This window comes from Myotis myotis, unplaced genomic scaffold (genome assembly GCF_014108235.1).
Source record: "Myotis myotis isolate mMyoMyo1 unplaced genomic scaffold, mMyoMyo1.p scaffold_m19_p_2, whole genome shotgun sequence".
NCBI classification, from domain to species: domain Eukaryota; kingdom Metazoa; phylum Chordata; class Mammalia; order Chiroptera; family Vespertilionidae; genus Myotis; species Myotis myotis.
In genome coordinates, this window is record NW_023416324.1 from 169,847,976 (window position 1) to 169,868,664 (window position 20,689).

The 20,689-nt window shown below is 38.5% G+C and overlaps 1 protein-coding gene and 1 pseudogene across 2 annotated transcripts in view; both read right to left on the bottom strand.

Moving 5' to 3' along the window:
* TPRG1 (tumor protein p63 regulated 1) overlaps positions 1-20,689 on the bottom strand; it is a 139,218-nt gene that overhangs the window by 22,565 nt on the left and 95,964 nt on the right. The gene's annotated exons all lie outside the window — the stretch shown is intronic.
* LOC118676590 lies at positions 18,552-19,679 on the bottom strand (annotated as a pseudogene).

The following is a 20,689-nucleotide window of genomic DNA, read 5'->3' on the forward strand; positions in this document are numbered from 1 at the left end:
TTCAGTGATCCTCTCCGTCTCTGCCCAAAGTGGTGATATTCTACCTATCACAAGTAAAATCCAGACAACAAAAACCATGTTATTTTTTGGGCACTTGAAAAAAGCAATAGAGTTTAGAGGATGCAGACCTGGGTTCAAACCTCAGTGCCTTTATTTACTACATGATTTTGGGGAAGGCACTTTAACCCTCATAATCTGTTTCCTCATTTGCAAAATGGAAGTAAGGATGCCTAATTAGAGGAACTATAGTAAGACTGTATGCAGAGTGTCTGGTGCCTCTCATCAGAGGTTTAAAGCAGAGCTCTGAAAAGTAAATCAGAAGAGAAGAAATTTCTGAATTCTCTTGCATTCCTGCTAGTTTCTTTTGCATTCACCCAAAACTGCCAAATTATAAATTTGGTGGAGTGGTGAGGAGGTGGAGGAAATAAAGAAAGAAGATGGTGTGAAATACTAAACTATGTACAAAGTTAAGATACTCCAAACATTTCCTGAAATGCCACTGATTTACCTACATTCCAGAGCATATTTACTTTGGGGTAAGTGAACTAGAATTTACTTGGGGATATTTTGATTTATCTTCGTGTTGGAATAATACTGTTTTGCATACATGAGCTTGGACTTTTATGATTATGTTTTTACTTAAGATTTGCTTCTACTGCAGTGCTTTCTATTTCCACCGAGGTCCAGAGCAACAGTACAGATAGAGACCTTGGATCCTCCCTCTTATTTCTCAGTCCTGGTGCTCAGTTCTTTTGTGGGGCAGCTTTGTATACATAAGTGAGAACAAGCAGCCCACATCTGCAAGTTCCATCCACAGGTCCACTTTCCAAATGGCAACTTCTTAGTCACCCTTCATGCCTAAGTGCATGTCCATTGGCAGCATGGCATGCTATTGGAAGGACAGGCTCTGAAAGCAAAAGCAAGGCCATTTGGACAGAGAAGTCTAGGGTCTCAGGTACCCAGAGGATGGGCTAGAACAGTGCAAAACTTTATGTGTATTTGAATTACCTGGGGATGTTATTTAAAATCAGATTCTGATTCAGTTGGTAGAGTGGGTCCTGAGGTTCTGAACTCTGTACTTCTAACAAGCAATCAGATGAGTCTGCCACTGGTCCTATTAACAAGTAGCCTGGAAAGGGGCATGGGCTGTTGTTGGGCACATGTCTTGGCCTTGAGAGATCCTCACCCTATGGGGATGGAGACAGTTAGATAAGGATCAAAGCAGAGTTGTCTTGGTTGCTGAGTGGGTCTAGGAGAGGGGTCTTGGTTGCTGAGTGGAAGGCACAATGGTTTGTACCTGCTGCAAGGTAGGATGCTAGAAAAAGAGGGTTCTATCAGGACAATGAAAGGAAAAAATCCCAAGCATTCAATTCAAATGGCTTTCCTGTTATATGGTTGAATTACCAAAAAGCAGTTCCCCCCCAAATTTATTTTTTATGAAGAAAATATAGATTGTTAAGTTTGATTAAAATTATTCAAATGTTTGCAGTGATAATTTTTTATCATAGAATATCTCTTTCGATCTAGTTCTCTCTCTTTATTTAAACAACAACAATAAACACCTAGTTTCTTCAAACATTCCTCATTGGACTAGGTTAAAGCCCCTGACAAGCCAGGTTATCCTCTTCTGAATATGTTCCAGTTTTCCAGTGTCCTCATTGGAAATGAAAACAACACTCCAGCAGTGATCCAATCACTGTGAAATATGCCGTGTAAACACCCTCCTTCCTTCCAGAGGCTGCATATCTGCTAATTTACCCCAAAACAATAGATCAGTGATGGCAAACCTATGACACGCGTGTCAGAGGTGACACGCGAACTCATTTTTTTGGTTGATTTTTCTTTGTTAAATGGCATTTAAATATATAAAATAAATATCAAAAATATAAGTCTTTGTTTTACTATGGTTGCAAATATCAAAAAATTTATATATGTGACACGGCACCAGTGTTAAGTTAGGGTTTTTCAAAATGCTGACACGCCAAGCTCAAAAGGTTCACCATCACTGCACTAGATGTATTGATGACTTACCAAACTGCTGACTCACCTGGAGTTTACGTGCATATACAGTTTCTAATTTGTACTAGTAAGTCTTTTTCACTCCTCTCACTGCTTGAATACATTGTGAGGAGTTAATTTTCCAATTGACTTTTGAAGAGAGTAGACATGAAAAATGTAGTTCAGTGTTAAATTCCACCTTTGGCACCTGATCTTTCATAAAGAAGCGTTTGATCAGAAACTAGAAGGCAGGAGAAAAAAAACCCCACACCCTCCTGATGCCTTCTTTAAATGCTTAAGGCAAAAGCAATTAAATGTGTTATATCCTGGTAAGACAGGCATTAAATTACCAGCTCATCATAAAATGTATTCATTTTAGAAATAGTTTCTGAGTCAAGGGAGGGAGAGCCCAAGCATATAATAAATAAATGAATGGATAGATAGATGATAGAGAGAGAGAGAGATAATCCCCTATCCTGGCCAAAGCTTAAGAAATTGCTTGTGCAAAAAAAAAAAAATCATCTAAAAACAAAACCAAATAAATTATCTTTCCACAACATAATTAAGAGGTGGCAGAACACTTCTGTGTCTGGCAAAATTAATTCTATTTGCATTATAAGATTATCCAAAAGGCTGTAAAAGCTAGATTTTGAACATGGTCTTTAATTAATCCTGTACCATGCTTAGTATAGCAGTGTGCACCCTTGGGAACTTTTGATCATTATAATTAAAATTTGCACTTATATACAATCCTCTGAAGATGCTTCGGGTACAACTTCAGCCTCCTACCATATCATCATACATTTCTATAGAGAGTGAGAAGAAACGAGTCAGAATATCAAAGTAGCTTCTTCATAATTATTTAAAGGTCAAGGAGACCATGTTGGCCTTTTTTGCAATCTGAGTGTGCCCAAAAGAGTTTATGTTAACTAAGTACTGTATACTAAACAAAATGAGTTATCATTTTAAGCCACAGAGACAATGTAGTTTTAAAGATATAAAGTATTGAACTCTATCTTAGCAATAATATTAAGCATTTAATAAATGTGTGCTCAATGGAACTATGCTCAAAACACTACCCCAGGCAACATTAATCTGAGATAAGGAAATTCCTCTGTATTTCACATTCTACCAGGAAAGAATAAGTGTTCAAAAAAAGTAGTAGGAGAAAACCACGAAAGGAGAAGCTATAATTACAGAGAGGGAGACTCCATTACTGACTCAAGGATCAGTGAATCCTGAAAGAAGTGGCAATTGGAACATAAAAGTATAATAAGACATGCACATACAAAGATGAAAAGTAAAGTTACTCCAAATAGAAGGACATAATACAAAGGCATGCATCATGAGAGTGGGAAAGTATTGGAGTGCCTCTATCTCTCATCCTAAATGAGGTAGATACTGAGTATTGTCCTTGAGCTCAGTCTTTAACTAGTTCCTTTCCACTCTAGAATGAGGAAGAAATTACCACCCCCCCCCCCGCTCTGTGTGTGTGTGTGTGTGTGTGTGTGTGTATGTGTGTGTGCTGGGTAATTGGAGGTTGCCTAGAAAAGGGAGCATTCATATCTGCATGGAAGCACACAGTTTGCATATAGCAAATTCTCTCTGATAATTTATGGCCTGGTATGATAAGAAATGTAGCTGCTATTTATTAATAGACACTTGGTATTTATTACCTACATATCTATATCTTATAGCAAGCTTCCAAAGCAGATATTATTTTCTATATTTATGAGGAAATGGAAACCAAACTATTCAAAGAGCCTACTTAACAATAGTGAAGCATTCTCTTTGGTTTGCTTGACCTCAAGGCCTATATATTTCTTCCTGTGATACACAGTCCACTCTCATGTCTCCAAAGGGTTTAGAGGCTGGTAGTATGTTTTTCCTTACAAAACTCCTTACAAAAGTCTTGTAGGGAACAGAGTATTTCAGTCACGGTAACTTAACATTCCAGTTCTGCCTTTGTTTATTCTCTTACCCCATGAAGCAAAGTGGGCTCCAAGAGCACATTTTACTATCATATATGGTGATATTATGCCATCAATATGATTATTACATAATTTAGAACTGGTTCTAAGAAAGAACTTGGTTTTTCTTTTTCTTTTTTCCCCTCACCTATAGCATCTTACATATCACTGTAGAGGTAACACAGTATCTAAATACTGTATTTCGAGTCTGCTTTACTTTGTTCATTGTCTAGAAACTGAAACTCCAGCCTTCAAAACCAGCAGTCAGTCCCCCAGGCACAGAATCATCTAGTAGGAAGGTTAAACTGATAAAGAGACATGCATTAGATGTTCAGCCACCTTTTTATTCTTATAACTTCATACGGTAGTTCCATAAAAAATTACAAAGAATTGTACAGAAACTGCTGAATGTTTCTGTGTGACTTAAGCCTACTACACAAGGAAAAAGTCAGCAAAAAGGTTGACTTCTGCAGTAAGTAGATTGGGGGCAAGTAATAGAAGATATTGAAAACTAGGCTAAAGAGTTTATCCTTATCCTATAAGGCATTATCCTATAAACAATTGGGAGCTGAGGAAAACTTTTAATAAGAGGAGAAATATGGACTTGTCTACAGCTTTGAATTAAGAAGCTTAAGTAGTCAGAACTTGAAGGGCAGGATGGATTTTTGAGAGTATAAAATAAGGGAGACTAGTGAAGAGCCTCTATATCAGTGGTTCTCAACCTGAGGGTCACGACCCCTTTGAGGGTCGAACGACCCTTTCACAGGGGTCGCCTAAGACCATCAGAAAACACATATATAATTATATATTGTTTTTGTGATTAATCACTATGCTTTAATTATGTTCAATTTGTAACAATGAAATTGGGGGTCACAACAACATGAGGAATTGTATTAGAGGGTCGCGGCATTAGGAAGGTTGAGAATCACTGCTCTATATGGAGAATGAGGTAGACTTCAGAGTCAAAGACAATAAGACCTTGGCCTCAAGTTGTAAACATTCTGAAAAACTATTTAGTAAATCCTTCTCTTAACTATTCTATGATCTTGAGGTTTGTATCCTCAGTGAGCAAGAAGACTGCAATTCCCTTTACCAGAGCAGTCAGTGCAGGCCTGGGAGGGAAATGAGCTTTTCCTGAACTTGCTGAGTTTGAGGAGTCTGAGGCATAGCAAACCATACTGGATGTTTCTTTGTTCCTCTTCCTGCCACATTTTTCCCCACCTCCCCTCTAGCAAACCCTCTCCAGGAGTGAACGAACTCTTTAATTATCCATACCCCAGAGCAGGAGGCCCTCAGCTTTAAGAGCAGAAGGAGAGAAGAAAGTGGCTGGCTCCCACAGGCTCGTTGCCTCTGGTGCCCTTTGCAGTGTGTGAAGGTGGAGATGGAAGGGGAGGGCCTCCCATCCAAACAGACAAGGCCTCCAACTCTGTAGACACTGAGAGCCAAGCAAAGGACACTGCCAGAGGAGGCCCATGTCCCCTCATTTATAACCTGGGGAATAACAAAACAGATAGGGGTACGTGGGAACCATACCAGAGTTGCCAGATAGCCAAGGATAATTAGAGTGTGGAGGCCTTGTTGATAGTACACCGGATGGCCAAGGCCACTCTGAACATGAGAATTTTAATCAGGGTGTACACAGCTGCAAGGCCACAGCAATCTCACGTTACACTGTGACCTTCTATAACGCAAATATCATGTCACTGTTGGTTAGAGTCCTCTTTTGTCTAAGTATTATAAAACATGTTGTTAACCAGCCAGTATACTGGAGACAGGAGAAAGGCTGGGGAGAAAAGGCAGGCTCAGAGGATGTAGCTACAATGTGTGCAGGAAAGGCTGGAGAGGTTGGGGAAGCTGCTGAGGCAGAGAGTTCAGGTGTTGCTACTATGTGAGGTGGTGAGTTCTAAGGCAGCGTGTGGCTGCACAGATAATAGCTGTGGGTACAGAGACTAATGCTGCTTTTGTGGGAAAGATGTATTTGTTCACCAGCCAGTGTGTGGCTGCCTGTATAGAACTTTGCTGTGAAGAAATGTTTTGTCTGATGGCTATATGGCCACTGGCTTCTACAATAAAGACTCATTCTTATATACCTATGCTCATGGCTTCTTTGTGTAAGACCAGGCATCCAAGAAGGTCCAGCCCTTGGCAGAGAGATTCGGACCCAACAGTTAGTGTAGCAAGCAGGGTTCAAGAAGAAACCTACCCTGACCCTTGGCATAGTCAAGCAGAATTCAGAAGGATATACAGACTCAGAGCAACAGTGTTCTTATTCTGACAGGGTGGCATTGAATTTCTCCTCAAAATCTGACTTTAAGTCTCTAGTGTTAAAGAAAAGAAATCCTTAATGAATGACACAAACCAATTAGAGAGCTGCCTAAACTGAGCCCAAGCTCTAAAACAGAGGTTGCAAGTTCCTATTAGATGGAGTGATCTGCATAAGAGCCAAAACAAGCAGATGTAGGACCTGGAATGTCTGAATCCTGGCCTGTCCCAGAAGGCAGGTGGTCTTCCATCCTGTCGAGGCCACTCTCATCCATCTCCTCACACCTAAGGATGTCTTTGCAAACAGTGTTTTCCAACCTTCCTTCTCTGAGAATCTGGCCCCTGCTTCCCTGCTCATTGCTATGTAGCATTTAATTATCTTGTAAGAACCTGTCACCAAATACATGTGAGAAAAAAATTGAGATTTGGAATAATGTCACCGTAAAGCTTTTGCTTAGTTGTTTTTGCAATATGTACATTTAGTTCTATATAACATCTAGAGTTATGATGAAAATTTTTTCTAGCTCTGAAACCATTATATGTTTGAAGAAAGGGAAGACGAATAAGGGTAGTGGCAGACATAGAGTAATTGATCATCTAACATATGCCAGGATCTTTACATTATGTAATTTCTTTTAATCCCTCCACAATCCTATAAACTGTGTTATTATTATTTTTTTATTATCCCTATTTTATAGAGAATCAGGTAGTTTTCAAGGCACAAGTGGAGGAGAAATATACCAGCTCCAAAATGTGGCACTGTTGTCAGTCTAATATAATCACTATCTCTAATAATAAAAGAATAATATGCTAATTAGACTGGACGTCATTCCAGACATCCTTCCTGACAAAGTTGGGGCCCATGGGAAGCCAGCCCGGGTCTCAGGTGCCTGCTGGAAGCCAGAGAAGGAAAGCCCAGGTCCCGGGTCCCGGGTCCTGGGTGCTGGAGGGAAGCCTGTGCCGGAAGCCAGGGGAAGAAAGGCCAACTCTTGCACGAATTTTCATGCACCAGGCCTCTAGTTTTAACATAAAATGTAACAGGAGGAAAACTGGTGGCAAGTATAGAGAAGCAGAAAAAATCCTCAAATAAGGAAAATTACATCTAATACCACCACCCAGAGATAATCACCATTAATATTCTGTTGTAAATCCTGCAATTACCGAAGTTTAACTCCCTTTTTGAAGCTCCTACACTGATGCTGCAGAAAGCTTTTGGACAAATTACATCTTCTTGTTATATTGAGAATTATGAAGAAAAAAGCAGGAAAGATGTTTTCACATATTTTAAAACATGAATTTGAGAAGTAGTCATCAAGGTCTACTATGTGTTTGCACACTGTTTGGTGTCTGGAGAATTAGAAGTCATCTGTGTTCTTTTAATATCTGCCTTCCAGAAGCTCACCTGGAATGGCAGCCATGGAATAGCAGAGGCATAACCAAAAGTCTGGGAGGTCTCTGCCGGAGCAGCCAGATGCATCCACCAAATCCATCGTAAGCTTACTTTGTTACCACAGCCTAAAACCATGGCTTCAATATGTCTACATCCCAATTTATGTTTATCATTCTTACTCTGATTAATTATCAAGGTTTTATCCAGGATTAATTATATACATATTAATGAACCCCCTTTAAAATAAACAAAGCACTATGCCAACAAAATATAATTTTCAAAATTTATTGTAATTAAGGACTCAACTTCTGAGATGAAAGTTTTGCCAAGGGGTTAAAGGAATCATGGATAGGACCCCTTTGCAACCCTAACAATAAGTTAGTAGCAAAATCCCAATGAAAATGCTACCATAATAAAGTCATACCTTTTATAGGTGTAGAATATGAATAGTAATAATTATGATGATGCCAAATACTTATTTCCTTTGGCATCATATTTTCAAACAGTTTGTAAATTATTTGCATAGATGTTTTATATAATCCTCAGAATAACCTTATGCAGGGATATATTATCTCAATTCCACAGATAAAGAAACTCCATGAAAATTTACAAAGTGTTTTTACATATAAACCAATCATCTCATTTAACTCATACTAGTATATTCCCATTATGATTTCTGTTTTGTTGGATGAAGGAACTATGACCTAGAAAGTCAATTTGCCTAAGTTCACAAATTTTTTTACAGGTCAGATCTTGGTCTAAAACTGGACTACTTAGGGTTTTTCCAACTAAAATTCAACTGTCTTGGTGTCTAGTCACAAATTCAGAGAAAAATTCCCCAGATTCATCCAGTTAACTCCTCAGGTAGCCCAAGATCAGCACACGTGCTCTCTATTTTAAGAGGGGGTTTATCTGACTTAGTTTCAGCCTTTGGAACTCAAAAGACATCTGCAAAGGTTCTCCAAAGTGGCTTCATCTCAAACCTCTTCTGTAATTGAATCTGTGAAAGACAAGGTGATAATAGGCCATCACTAATAAAATTTTGAACAAAGAGATGAATTGATCAGAGCAATATCTTAAGATAATCTGACAGTGTTACATTGAATGGATCTGAGGACTGTTGAACACTGGAGGCAGTAAGATCTAATAATCTCATAGTACTTATTATTTATTTAGAATTTTATTAGACACTAAATAATCTCAATCCTCACAATCCTATGAAAGTACAGTAAGTATCCACTTAACATTGTCAATAGGTTCGGCAACTTTAAGTAAGACAAGGTATAACAAACCCAATTTTACCATAGGCTAATTGATATAAACAAGAGTTAAGTTCCTAAGGCACCTCATCAATGTTATAATGAAATGACATTAAACAAAATCGCATTATTTGAGGACCTAAAGTACAGATGATCATCATCTTCATTTTATAGATAAAAAAAAAAAAAAAGGAAAGAGAATATAAGAGGCATTCCAAAGATTATACAGTCAGTAAGTGGCTGAACCTGACCTTAAACCAACAAAGAAAGTCTGGATAGTCCACACTCCTAACCACTACATTTAAGCAAATTCCAGGAAACCATCATTATCACTGAAGTGAGAGGTATTAAAAAAACAAAGTAAGAACACAATAGTATAAATGGAAAGGGTTAGTGAGAAACGTGGCAAAGATAGACTTGACAGGCCTGGCTGGCATGCTCAGTGGTTGAGCATCAACCCATGAACCAGGAGGTGACGGGTTCCATTACTGGTCAAGTCAGGGCACGTTAAAGGGTTGTGGGCTCCATCCCCAGTAGGAGGTATGCAGGGGGCAACCGATGGGTGATTCTCTCTCTCATCATTGATGTTTCTATCTCTCCCTATCCCTTCCTCTCTCTGAAATCAATAAGAACATATTAAAAAAAAAAAAAAAAACTTGACAGAATTTAACAACCTGATTAGATTCGAGGGGTAGAGTGGTTTGAATAAGAAAAAAGAGCCAAAAATGACAGAATTTTCAAGCCTGAATAATTATGAGGACAAAAAGGCCATCCTCATAAATAAAGGCCTGCAGAAGAGAAGCAGGTTTGTTGGGGAACATGAGATAGGAGGAAGATGACAGGTTGAGTTTGAGATGCCTGTGGGGTACACAGGTGGAGACAGCCAAAGGGAAGAAATGCAGGTGTGGCGTGTTTCCCGTCATTGAGCCCCCAGACTTGCTACAGGTCTAATTAGCTACCTTCAGCCTAGATTTTCAGTCTTAGACTTTCCTGGCACATTGCTGAATGACACAGGATAGAATTTTCCCTAAATGCTTAGATTTGGAAAATAAATGCTCACCCACAGGCCCAAGCACTCATAAACTCAGCCACCTCTTAACAAGTTGGATTCTTGTGCAAAACCATCTTAAGCTACTTATTTTCCCAACTTAAGGTATTAGGCACACAAATCAGAGGCTAGAGGATAGATGCAGTAACAGCTGAGTAATTCTTTCCTTTCCACAGTACGCTGCCCTTGTGAAGGTGAATTTGCTTCTGTATGATAATGAAGTCTCTACTCAGGATTTATGACAGTGAAGGTTGGCTCAAAATGTTTTCCTCTGCCCAAGTTAGGCCTACGAGGATCCTCAACCTGGCTGAGGTGGGAAGAGACAAGAAAGACAGAAGGGGACAATGAAGAAAAGTTCAATGGTGGTGGAGGAAAAAAGAGGTAGAGTAGAGAGTCCCAAGTTCCTTTACACAGCTGATTCTGTGTCTGTTACTTGGGATTTATGGTCATGACATTGAATGGGTTTGCACCTTCTAAAAAATGAGCAAATCATCCCAAAATGATATGGTGAATATATATAACTTTTCATGTTAGTCCTATACGGTATACTAGTCATTTCTTTCCTCTTGCACTACATGTTGACCTTTGGAGTTTTGCTCTGACTTCCAGCTGCCATGTCACTACAGATTCCAGGAAGAATTAACCAGAATATATAGGCTTTGCTATCTCAGTTTATCACAAATAGCAGGGTCTGCTCCTTACATATAATATATTACTCATTTTAAAAAGGGAAGCAGCTACATTATTGGTCCAAATTTAAAAATTTTGAAATTTAATTTTATTTAGCTGAACTTTTAGTGAGTACATACATATGCACACACACCCAGATATATCTCTCTGTCTCTTCTCTCTCTCTCTCTCTCTCTCTCTCTCTCTCTCTCTCTCTCTCTCTCTTTCCCCCCCTTTGCCACTGCTTCCGATATAAACTTTTTGTTAAAAAATAAAAATGCTAATTTACATGATTCCATAGTTGGGTGATAAAGTCATACTTCATCATTGTGGACTCTGTTTCTCTAAATTTTCTCCCACACTCCCACCTGAAATTTTTCTCTTTTAAAAATCATACCATAAATTGAGGAGGGGGGAATATCAAAGATAAACTCATTTCAGTTATATTTATGTTTCAAGAATTGAATACTCATTGAAAATGCTGATATTTAAGCAGTCATTACAAAAGCCCAGTGGTTTTTCTGGGCAACATCAACTGAGCATCTTCAATCAAAATAACATTTGTAATGGTAGATATCGTGATGCGTTCAGCACTTAGAACAGTCAAGCAGTACTAGAAGCAGTTCTGACTACTTCCTCTCTGAAATCATCAGCACCCAGAGCAAAGTACTCAGATATTAGAAACATTTCTCCAGAAAAATTATTGCCCTTTGAACTGGCAGGGGCTCTAAGGTATTTCTTGTTTCCTTTCTCATCCCCTCTACTGCCTTCCACTTTCCCTCTTATTCCTATTCATGTCGGTCTATTATCACAACATTTGCAGATTACTACTAAAACAAGCATTTTAATAACTCTCAGCAAAATATTGTCTTGCTCTTTCAGAGAATCTTAAGTGGTTGGGACATTTATAGGAAAATAATACACAGTACTTTTATTTTAAATCTAGAAAAATATGCAAACAAATTGATTTTTTTCAATAAATAAGAAAAGCTCTGTCCTCTGACACAGAGAGTTCTGAGATCTAGTATTCAGTGACATGTCTATTCACCTGTAGATTCATTGTGCCCTGACTGTGAAGATAGCCTTGTGTTAGGAGCAAAGTGCTACAATGGGATTAGGACATAAAGTTAGACAAGAAATGCTATTAGATTCAAAGAAGATGGCAATTAATAATGTACCCCTCTGTTCATAGCAGCATTATTTACAATAGTTAAGATTTGGAAATAGCCCAAGTGCCCATCAGTAGATGAGTGGATAAAAAACAGTGGTACAGTTACATAATGGAATACTGTGCAGGTGTAGAAAAGAAGGATCTCTTACCCTTTGAGATAACATGGATGGAACTAGAGATTATTATGCTAAGTGAAATAAGCCAATCATAGAAAGACAAATATCACATCATCTCACTTATTTTGTGGTATCTAATGAATAAAATGAATTTATAAACAAAATCAAAGTAAGTCCCTAGGCATGGAGGCATGGAACAGACTGACCTATCTTAGGGGTGAGGGCATGAGAAGAGATAAACCAGAGAACTTACATACTTACATGCATAACCCATGGGCACAGACAATAGTGCGTCCATGGGCTAGGCCTGGGGGATATAGGGGCTTGGCAGAGGGGAGTAAGGAGGATAATTTATATCTGTTATACTGTCAACATTAAAAGTATTAAAATTTTTAAAAAGTTAAATTCATCAGGAAGGAAATGAAAAAAAAATGAGTTAGAGTTGAGTTTTCCTTTATAAAAAATAAGATTTTCATACCAAATTAAGATCCGTAATCACATTTGTAATCAATAACTTTGGGAAACACTTTTTTTAGACATTCTCAATGCACATTAGTCCAAAGCATTCTGGAAGTGCATGAGCAATAAATCTATTTGTCTCTGTGCAATCAAATATTTCTTCATGTGCTTGGAGCACTGAATGTCCTTCTGATGTGTGCGATTCCACAGAACACTTTGGGCCTGATGTTGTCAAAGGGTCCTTGCCTCTCTGACACAGAAAGGCTTTCACACTATCATTAAGTGGAGCCTTGTAGCACTCAGCACTGAGGGTCCACCTTTCACAGGTCTGGCAGATCCTAAAAAGGAAGATTCATAAGACAAAGTGCAGAAAACTTTCCAAACTACTCTCAGCACCTGTCTTCTCCCAACAATGTGGCAAGCAGTATTGTAGAAAAATAACCAAGATCATCTTAAGAAAAAGTGAGGAATTTAAAAGAGAAAGAAAATTTGGGGTTGGATAACAGACAGGAAGCTGTCCTCCAGGAGTTAATGGAGAAACATTGACCAAGAGTTAGGGAACAATAGTGGGACTACACAGATGCCTGTCCTTATAATATCTGTGCATCCATTTTTTGTTAAATATCATTGGTCTGCCCTTGCTTTTAATGCAATTCTGATTATAGAAGTAGGGAAGTGTCCAATCTTCTGTTTATTGCAAACATGAAAATAGGAAAGTAAATTTAAAGTGTTAATCCCTCAGTCCATATCTTTGCTTTATGTAACTCAAGGTTTAGCTTTGGATCTTGGCTCTGCAACTTACTAACTTTACTATGTGATCTGGACAAATAATTTCATCTTCTCATGCCTTACTTTTTGTTTCTTTAAAAGAAAAAATTTTTTTTTTACTTCCCAGGATTCTCATGAGGATTAAATGCAACAATGGATGTGACGTTCCCATGTCTCTCTCAGTTTAACAAACATTTGTTAAATGAGTGCTGGACTGGTGGCCCTGACCATTCCCTGTCATGGAAATACCTTCTCTCTTGGCTTCCATGATTCTATCTAATATTATCGTTAAGGAAATGGTTAAAGATATCAATTTCATGGTCAGTCACCTCTAACTGCATGCAGTTACTCTATTAAAACATATCCTTTAAAAAAATTAAGTACTCTAATTTTATAGCATCAAAATTTCCAACAAATCGCATCATTAAAAAAATATTATTTTGTTTATTCATTTCCATTATTGCTATAAAGTAAATTATTAATTGGCTATTTTGAAGAAAAACAACAAAATAAAACCAGGAAGTTACCTTGGAGACATTCCCAGTACTAAACTCTGAAGGAAGCTGAATACCTATTTAATGGATCTGAAAGATTATTACCAGTCCATTAGATCTAAGTTGTCCCATTACATTAAAAGATAGGCACAAACATGAGGCACAAATAACTGAAGTTTGATAGAGAAATGAAAATTAATGGTCGAGGAACTCCAAAGCCTTTGATAATTAATACATAAGCCTTCTGGTAATTTAAATTATGGGCGAGGTACTCAGAACGAATACATTAATTCACCTTGAGAGTGGGTTGACATAAAGTTTCCTTTTTAGATATGCATGGTTTACTCAGTAATAATAATAAAAGAGAACCACAGAATTCCACATATATAGGATCACTCCCTCTAAACCAGCCCCAGCATGCCAGGTTGCAGAGCTTAAACCCACACACCAAGAGTTTAACTTGAGCTTGGCTGGGGGACTTGGATGAGACTTTCACTATTCAGAGACAGAAAATATTAATTATCATCAAATCTGTCATTATCTCCCCATCCCCCTCTCCACATTCTCATCCTGCCTATCTCATCCTTTCTCCCTCCAGCCAGCAAAATGAAAGGCAGTGATTTGCCGAGTAGATTGTGGTTTTACTAAAAAAAAAAAAGGGGGGGGGGGAGTGGGAGGCAGCTGTGTATGCCTATTCGAAGTAATCAAAACAAGGAGATGGGAGAGGTATTCTTTGAAGTGCCCCCCAGACAGTTTCGTAAAAAATCCAGAACATATGATTTCATTAAAGCACCTACAAAAGAAAGGCAAAGAGAAAGAGGGGGAAAGGGAAGAGGAAGACAGAGACTGAGACAGACAGACAGACAGACAGACAGACGGGACAGAAGAGAAAGAGAGGGAGAGAGAAAACTAATGAGAGAGAGGAGAGATAAAGGAAAAGCAAGACAAAAACAAAACGAGGCACAAAACCACATGTTGAATGCCCTCTCCCCCACTCTCTCTGCCTCTCTGCCTTCTGAGCTGCATGTCCAGGCAGATAAAGGTGTTAGGAGAGTGCGTAGAAGCAGCAAGCAGAGCTGGCCTGGCATGCTGAAAAAACACACAAACTCCTACAAGATATGATTTCAGGAGCGCCAGGATCACCCACTGCCCAAAATAACACCAACTTCACCCACTGGCTGATGCTGAAATTCCACTGTTTGTGCTTCATTTATTTTGGAAAGGGTTATGATGCCTGCTGACATTGCCCTGAGTTAGGGAACTCTTTCAGCCTTTTTGCAACCATTTATAATCTGTGTGTGCCTTTTAAGGTCTCTCCTGGGTACTGGTTTGTATCCTGGGATAAGAGGAAAAAAATATAAAGACAGTAGTAGTTTCCTGAGAAGAAATGAGAGTCAAACCAGAAAACTAAAGTCACTGAGAAAAAATTTACCTGTTCAGCTCGCCCTTAGTCCATGTGAAACCCAAGCATAATTTAGTTTGTATTAGAAATTACGGAAGATGAAAAAATGCCAATTACATTTTGATTTTATATTTATAAAATTATATGTGTTGCATAATTTAGATAATTATGCAGTATACCAATAACACACATACAGACACACACACATGCATGCACACATAAATCCACAATAACACAGCTCTAGGGTTGTTTGGCTCAGGAGCTAAGTGTCATTTTTAAACACCAAGTTCTTTCAATCTCTCTGCTTTGCTGTCCTCCACATTTCACCTTAGTTCCTTTCATGGTAACAAGAGAGCTAAAGTTGTACCAGGCTTTACATGTAGACTCAATAACATAGAGCTCTTTCTTTCCATTAAAAAAAAAAAAAAAAAAAAAAAAACAAAGAAAAAGAAAAGAAAGAAAAGTTTCCCTTGAATTCCCCTAGAACAGTAGTCGGCAATTCACGGCTAGCGAGCACATGCGGCTCTTTGGCCCCTTGAGTGTGGCTCTTCCACAAAATACCATGTGCGGGCACGCATGTACAGTGAGATTGAAACTTCGTGGCCCATGCGCAGAAGTCGGTTTTCAGCCTGGGTGAGTCTATTTTGAAAAAGTGGCGTTAGAAGAAGTGGGGGTACATTCGCTGAGGTCGACCCCTCACATTGAGGACGTTTTTAGCAAAGGCCAGTTTAGGAGTACCCTAATTAAGTTAATAACAATGTACCTACCTATATAGTTCAAGTTTAAAAAATTTGGCTCTCAAAAGAAATTTCAATCGTACTGTTGATATTTGGCTCTGTTGACTAATGAGTTTGCCGACCACTGCTCTAGAAGATCTTCACTTATAAAAGAGGCACTATGGGGCTAGACCAGTGGTTCTCAACCTTCTGGCCCTTTAAATACAGTTCCTCATGTTGTGACCCAACCATAAAATTATTTTCGTTGCTACTTCATAACTGTAATGTTGCTACTGTTATGAATCGTAATGTAAATATCTGATACGCAGGATGGTCTTAGGAGACCCCTGTGAAAGGGTCATTTGATTGCCAAAGGGGCTGTGACCCACAAGTTGAGAACCTCTGGGCTAGTCTCCTGGGTTTGAATCCAGCTCTATCACTAATTAGCTGTGTTTCTTTGGACCAGTTACTTAACCTCTCTGTTCATTAGTTTCCTCATTTATAAATTGAAGTTAATAATAATATTTATGTCACAGGATGCTGAATCATAATAGCATCTGGATCATAGTAAGTCCCATTACATGTTAACTATCGGGACTGAATTGGGTTTACTCATGCCTAAAGCATTAGCTCACCAGGGAGGGAGTTTACCAATTGCTTACATCTGTTGAACCTGAGGATCACCTTCCCTGAATCACATGACTTTCCAGAAAAGAGTTGTTACATAAGTAAAACTAGTTCTAACTAGAATTGAAAAAGGAGTAAGTTGTTGTTGGGTAGGTAATCAACACTGTCTGCTACATGTACCCTATCCATTAGTCTTTATTACAATCCAATCATCCTTATGTTACAGAGAAAATCGAAGATTCAAAAGAGTTAACTTGCCTACATGTAATGGAAACAGCAATGGTAAGGTTGGTGCTTTAAACCAGGCTGTTTGCAGGTCCTGTGTTCTTCCCATTAGGACAACACATTTAATGGAAGAGCCAAGGCTTCTCCATGTCTCCATCTGCACAGCTTTCCTTTAGCCTTATAGAGTTGCAGCTGGGAAAGATTTAGGAGCTTGTCTCTATACCACAGCTCAGGGGAGTGGAAAAATGGAAGAAGTAGGTGAGAAAGACAAGAAGAGCTATGAGTTCTTCAGTTCTTATTATAATACATGTATTAAATGAAGTGTCTGAGTCTCTTCTCACTCATGATGCTCATGCTTGTTTTTCTAATAGTTTAAAGGATATTAAAAGAATCTTAGTTGCTTACAAATAAGAAAGTGATGATATGGATTTGGATGCACTTTTGGTACATCTTTATTTTTTTTTCTAACATTTTCCATGAAAATATGTCTTATAAAGCTTTCTTCTTTTTGTATTAGTGTTTATATTTTGTATTTTACCAAGAAATCATCTGTTTCCTCTCAGATGTCAAATATTTTTACACAAAATTATATGTGGTATTCTTTTGTTATTATTTTAAATTCTTCTCAAACAGTGGTTTTACCTTTTCCCCATTCCTAATTTTACCTCCTTCTGTGTAATATTAGTGATATTAGTGACTACTAATATTCTGCTATTTGTAGTAAAAATAGCTTTATCTTCCTTGTTTTGTCTTAAAATGAGTCAGATTTTAGATGATTTGTTCATTGCACTAACCTTTACTTTTATTATTTTACTCATTTATATTTCCTCATTTTTCATTTTATTTTGATGTTCTTTCTCTATTTTATAAATATGAGTAATAGGTAGTTTTAAAATAGTTTCTTTTTTGTAATGAACATGTAAAAACCTCTGCTGACTAGACCACAGTCCCTTTTAATATTTACTCTATCTCATGGGCTATTATATCCCTTTTCTTAGCTAATCTATTATTTCAAGTATGACACTCATACTTTTAAAAACCTTTTACTCCTAGGCTAGGACCCAAAACTAAGTAAGACCTAGTTCATCATATGAAATATCCTCTAGTCTAGCATGAAGACAGTCCTGTATATAACTGGTACTGATGTGGGATTTACATTAACAGCAAAATCCCTAAGTAGCAAGAGACAAGGTGTAATAATGTCACTACTCCCTACCCTTCTCTACAATAGGAATCCCATCCAACCAAAGAGATACTAATAAGAGGAATGGTTATAGATCCAGCTCAAAGATCTTCTGGATAAAGATCTGTGATCTACTGGAGTATTCTTACTCTATGTTTGAGACCTCGTCCTCTAATTCATCTGCCTATTTGAAGGGCTGAATACTGTTTAATTTCTCATTCAGATTTCCACCTCTGTAACTTTCCATAAAAGCCTCATTAGAGAGGGAATCACCTCTCTGCACTGTTCTATCCAAAGTCATAACCTACACTTTATAACAAGTCTCTAACACAACCTGCAGTAGTAGTCTGGAAAGTCTGCCTCTGTGTGAGGAATCAGCTTATGTATTTCTCCCCCAAACAAGATGGCTTCCTTTGTTTTTGTTCTTGATTCAGTGAAGTTTTTCTTTTTCTTTTACTTTTTTTTTTTTTTTGAAAAAACGATTGCCCTTGTTATAAGGAAAATACACAGCGAAACAGAACTGGAAGGTAATGGGGATGGAAGATATAGAAAAACTTAATCACCAAATAAGCTGTCCAAACATGGCCTCCTGCTGTGATGTATCCCTTACCTCACCTGCCTTTTCTGATTCATAGAAGCCTGTTCCTAGCAGGGCTAGGCCCAGGGAGCCACATTTCTAGCTAGTTCTCTGGAAATTTGGGGGAAATTATATATTTCTCAGTCTTTCATGATATAGAAGACAGCATGGAAAAGGCAAAGATGTTTTGTTCCAACGTCATCCCCAGCCCCATCCTTCAGTACATATTGATGCCAAAGAGATGAACCCCTTGAAATTGGGTCAACTTAGGCAGCAATATGATGAGCAATGAGGCTATGTTGATGAGGAAGTGAGCAGCATCAGACATGGCATAGAAGCTGGCTAGGAGGTAGAGTGCAATAGAAGAGATGTTGAGGAATTTGCAGAAAGAAGTAAATTGGAGCCCGTAGTCCACCTGTTCCCAGTGTGTCAGTAGCTGAGCCTTCTCTTGATCAGTGGTCTCAAAGGGTGTTCTTTTCACCACATGTTGGAAGACATACATAGCCAAATTATGGATGATGTTGTTCAATATGAATGCTGATGGGCTAAATTATGCAAGTTTCTGTAATTCAAAGTATTTCTTTGCAAGACTGTCTTGATAAATGCTTTTTATTATTATGTAATATTTAGCAGTCATGCTCAATCAACAAGGTCAACAGAAACTTGTAAATATTCTGGTAAATAACACACTATAATACTTTTTTTTTCAGTGCTGTAACATTAAAATAATCCTTGTTTCCAGACAACAGGAATGCTGATGAAAGGGATGAAAGTAGAACAACAGGCAGCAGTCTTACCAAGATGACGTGGCCAGCCAGAGGCCCAGGCTATTCATCATTCCAGGGCTGGGGTTTACTTCACGGTGTGCCACCCCCACATTCATCCTGCAAGCTTCAGTAGCCGGCTGGCTAGGGGCACAGCACTCCAGTCAGGTTTTTTATATTACCTTTCACTGAGAGCTTACTATGTGTCAGACATTGCATTAAATATTTTATATACATCATGCAATTTAATCCTTGCAATAACTCTTGACACAAGTAAAATTTTGTCTATTTTATAGGTGAAAAATATAAAACTTAGAGAGGCTGAATAACTTACGCAAGTTAGGAAGAATTCCCCCAAGTAGAAAGCGGCAAACCTGTAATTTTAAGTAGGTTCACCTAACTCAGAAGGCAACGCTCTTTGCCAATAGACTATAGCTGCCGCTTTCTGCACCATAATCACATTGCAAAATATATGACAGAACATTGATTTCCTGAAACTTGCAGATTTACCAGGTGTGTCTTCTGCCATCAACTGAATCATACGTAGGAATGTTGAACAGGTCAGAACAGGGCCTCACTGTAGGTGGCCAAGGACTGTTCTCCACTATGCTAACTGTCCACCCTCTGGGGCAGTGATTGGCAAACTAGGGCCTGTGGCCAAATCTGGCCCACTGCCTGTTGTTTTTTTTAAAAGCTATATTGGAAAACAACCCCATCCATTCACTTATGTATTGTCTATTGTTATTTTCACTCTATAACAGCCGAGTTGAGTAATTGTAATAGATATTATATGGTCCCAAAAGTCTAATATGTTTACTATCTATTCCTTCAGAGAAAAAGTCTGCTGACTTCCAGCCTAAAACATACCTAACCTCAAATTCATTTTGAAAGGTGTGACTTGTGAAATTTTATTATATCATACCCCGTACATACTTCTTAAGAGCACAGAGCATAGGTGCTTGGCACTTGTCTCTTTCCATGATACCACATCCAACCTTATATAGTGAGCACATGGACTGTAACAAGATGGATAGAAACAGGCATTGTTCATAGCATCATTTACCATGTTTAGTACTAAAGTGTGATATGATGGATCTGGAAGTGTGATCTACTTTTCAGCACCAGCTTCTACACCTCATACTGGGCTAGAAGACCAAGAGCTATGACAATGCAAACTCCTACCAACCTCTGGACCCCTGAGGCTCTCTCCCAATACAGGGGAGCAGCAACCACTACCCAAATGTTCACCCCAGGAACTAGACCTAATGATCCAGGCAGCAGGTTATCCAGGTCCTTCACTGCTCCTGAGCCTTGGGGTCATAGCACTATTTCAACTCCACAAAGACAAGGTGTCATGAAAAGAAGAGTCTCCGACTCTAAATCAAGCAACCAAGGGTACAAGGAAGGGCATGATGATAGAGATCTTGGATATAAGCGAATGCCCTCTGTGAAGAGGGTCAATCAGCCTGGAGACACACATCTGAAAAAGCACATGATTTAAAGTTCATAAGTCTGAAACATATTTATGGATATGAAGAATTAGGCTCTATGTGGTTCCAGTGAGATCCCCATTTCTGAGCATGTTGGGGCA